The sequence below is a fragment of the Oncorhynchus tshawytscha genome, linkage group LG07 (assembly GCF_018296145.1).
Source record: "Oncorhynchus tshawytscha isolate Ot180627B linkage group LG07, Otsh_v2.0, whole genome shotgun sequence".
Classification (NCBI taxonomy): Eukaryota; Metazoa; Chordata; class Actinopteri; order Salmoniformes; family Salmonidae; genus Oncorhynchus; species Oncorhynchus tshawytscha.
In genome coordinates this window covers 54292136-54295749 of record NC_056435.1, presented here as the reverse complement: position 1 = coordinate 54295749, position 3614 = coordinate 54292136, and the positions used below count along the sequence as shown (strand labels likewise).

General features: G+C 42.2%; 1 long non-coding RNA gene across 3 annotated transcripts; it reads left to right on the top strand.

Annotated features, from left to right (window-relative positions):
- Nucleotides 1-1035: 1035 nt before the first annotated feature.
- Nucleotides 1036-2790, top strand: LOC121846849. 3 transcript variants are annotated; one of them, XR_006083838.1, is made up of 4 exons: nucleotides 1036-1188; nucleotides 1507-1584; nucleotides 2023-2156; nucleotides 2638-2790. It is a non-coding gene; the product is annotated as an uncharacterized LOC121846849 (long non-coding RNA). The 3 variants fall into 3 exon arrangements; XR_006083837.1 differs by having other exon boundaries at nucleotides 1507-1676; XR_006083836.1 differs by having other exon boundaries at nucleotides 1507-2156.
- The last annotated feature ends 824 nt before the right edge of the window (nucleotides 2791-3614 follow it).

Sequence of the window (3614 nt, the reverse complement as noted above, 5' to 3'; positions counted from 1 at the left end):
GTGTCAAGGCTTAAAAATCCTAATTTAGCCTGTCTCCTCCCCTTAATCTACACTGATTTGAAGTAAATTTAACAAGTGACATCAATAAGGGATCATAGCTTTCCCCTGGATTCACCTGGCCAATCTGTCATGGAAAGAGAAGGTTTTCCTAATGCTTTGTACACTTAGTGTATAGTGTGTTTATGAGTATGGTGGTAACCTTGTGAGGAAACAGAGGGTATCAGAAGAACACCACAATCACTGATGCCCTCTGCGGACCATATGTGCTTGCTCAGTCAGAGAGTTGAAAGTCTCTCAGTTAATATTTAAATTATGGAAATGGTCTTATGAAATGGTTATATGATAATGTACTTATCTTTGTTCATTATTCATGCAATTAGTTGGTTAATAGACTCATTTTACACAGAAGTAAAGAGAACACAATCATATTGTATCTCTATGGTAGTTGCCATGATTATACATAATTCATTCTGTGTACCTAGACAGATAATTCATTTATTAATGTGCTTTGTTCACTCTAACCTGTTGAGTCGCCTTACCTTACCTCTCCCTCCCATTCTCTCTCAATCCCTCCCTCTCAATCCCTCTCTCTCCATACCTCTAAAACCCTCCCTCTCCCTCCCTCCCTCTCAATCCCTCTCTCTCCATACCTCTAAAACCCTCCCTCCCTCTCAATCCCTCCCTCTCAATCCCCTCTCTCTCCATACCTCTAAAACCCTCCCTCTCAATCCCTCCCTCTCAATCCCTCTCTCTCCATACCTCTAAAACCCTCCCTCTCAATCCCTCCTCTCAATCCCTCCCTCTCAATACCTCTCTCTCCATACCTCTAAAACCCTCCCTCTCAATCCCTCCCTCTCAATCCCTCTCTCTCCATACCTCTAAAACCCTCCCTCTCCCTCCCTCCCTCTCAAACCCTCTCTCTCAATCACTCTCTCTCTCTCTCTCTCTCTGCCTCTCTCTCTCTCTCTCTGCCTCTCTCTCTCTCTCTCTCTCTCTGCCTCTCTCTCTCTCTCTCTGCTCTCTCTCTCTCTCTCTCTGCCTCTCTCTCTCTCTCTGCCTCTCTCTCTCTCTCTCTCTGCCTCTCTGCCTCTCTCTCTCTCTGCTCTCTCTCTCTGCCTCTCTGTTAGGACTCAGGGCAGGCTATACCAGTGGTGGTTGAGAGCTGTGTCCGCTACATCAATCTATACGGTAAGAGGAACACAGGAATTAATTGATAGATACTGTATGTAGTCCATGTAGTTGAATATACTACTGTATAGCCTCCATTTTGGATCTCTGTGATGTAGTTTCTCATATTGAAATATTGAATATTGAAACTACCATGTAGTGGACAGACAGAATATGTTTCTGATGTTTGGGCTGTGGATATACTACACTCAAGTTTCAGTTTAGTGTGTGTTTGTGTGTGTCCATGTCTGTGTGTCTCTGTATGCGTTCCTGCCTGCGTGTGTGTTTGCCGGATATGTTTCCGTCTTAATGCTGACTTGGGGTGCTCTGCTCCAACAGGCCTTCAGCAGCAAGGCATATTCAGGATTCCCGGCTCCCAGGTCGAAGTCAACGATATAAAAAATTCATTTGAGAGAGGTCGGTCCCAGCGAGGCCCCAGCACGGCTGCCACAGACCTTCGCTCTAGGACTGTAAAGTGCAGACAGATACATAGAGAGCACATTGGTCATGTATGGCACTGTCATGGACAAGCTATTTGAGATGTACAGCAGCAGTAGTTGCCACATTCTTAACAGGAATGCTATAGTTGGATGAAAATACTGTAGTGACAAACGTACAAATATATCTTCATTATTTTTGTCGGCTAACTAATATGTTTATAGAGAGAGCTTCGGCAAATGTTTTCCTATAGACTAGTTAATGAGGTGTTATATTGTATTAAATGACAGCGGACTGTGTTCTTACAAGCTTACACAGTTTACAAAGCAGATGTACTGTAGATTCAACAAGATTAAAGCAGTGTGACTGGATGATTGACAGATTGTGTGACTGTACCATATCATGTGATGCCCCTAGGTGAGGACCCATTGGTCAACGACCAGAGTGACCATGACATCATGGCGGTGGCGGGAGTTCTGAAGCTGTACTTCAGGGGCTGGAGAACCCACTGTTCCCCAAGGAACACTTCCTCGACCTCATGTCTACCATCAGTAAGTACTACTGATGTACTATGACCTCATAGCAACCATCAGACTACTGTACTCCACTGGATGCAGGATTTAGATCAGGATGGGAACACTTTTTGGCTCAAGGGCCAGATCGGGATTTAAAAATTCAACAGAGGGCTGTCCAGATTTTTGGGGACTGATTCGTATGTCAAAATCGATTTGCATGCCAGAAAAAGGGCAGTTATTGTAAAATATACAGGTCCATTATCATTTCTACATGCTTTCTATTTGGTTGTAGACGTTCAAGAGTGGCCTGGAGAGTTTTCTAACCCCCAACAAAATGTTTTTTTACTTAAACCTCTGTAGTTTGCCCACTCATGGTTTAGATAGTAATTGATCTAATAATTGATTGGATTTATATAGTAAATATGTTTACTATCGTAAAGTAGATATACATTTCATATTGTATACATTGAAATGATTGTATCCCTCTGTGTCTCTCCCCCCTTTCTCTATCTCTCAGAACTAGACTCTGGTGCAGAGAGAGCTCATCACCTTCAGCAGATCGTTGTAACTCTTTCTCACCCCGTCATCATCGTCATGAGATATCTGTTTGCATTCCTCAACCAGTAAGTATATATAATTCAGTAAGTCTATATATCAATCGATAAGTCTAAACATCAATCAGTAAGTGGGCAGCAGGGTAGCCTAGTGGTTAGAGCGTTGGACTAACCGAGAGGCTGCAAGTTCGAATCCCCGAGCTGACAAGGTACAAATCTGTCGTTTTGCCCCTGAACAGGCAGTTAACCCACTGTTCCTAGGCCGTCATTGAAAATAAGAATTTGTTTTTAACTGACTTGCCTAGTAAAATAAAGGTAAAATAAAAAATAAATAAAAAAGTGTAAACATCAATCAGTACGTCTTTACATCAAGCAGTATGTCTATACATCAAGCAGTAGGTCTAAACATCATGCAGTATGTCTGTACATCAAGCAGTACATCTGTACATCAATCAGTATGTCTATACATCGATCAGTACGTCTATACATCAATCAGTACGTCTATACAGTGGGGAGAACAAGTATTTGATACACTGCTGATTTTGCAGGTTTTCCTACTTACAAAGCATGTAAAGGTCTGCCATTTTTATCATAGGTACACTTCAACTGTGAGAGACGGAATCTAATACAAAAATCCAGAAAATCACATTGTATGATTTTAAAGTAATTAATCTGCATTTTATTGCATAACATAAGTATTTGATACATCAGAAAAGCATAACTGAATTTTTGGTACAGAAACCTTTGTTTGCAATTACAGATATCATACGTTTCCTGTAGTTCTTGACCAGGTATGCACACACTGCAGCAGGGACTTTGGCCCACTCCTCCATACAGACCTTCTCCAGATCCTTCAGGTTTCGGGGCTGTCGCTGGGCATTACGGACTTTCAGCTCCCTCCAAAGATTTTCTATTGGGTTCAGGTCTGGAGACTGGCTAG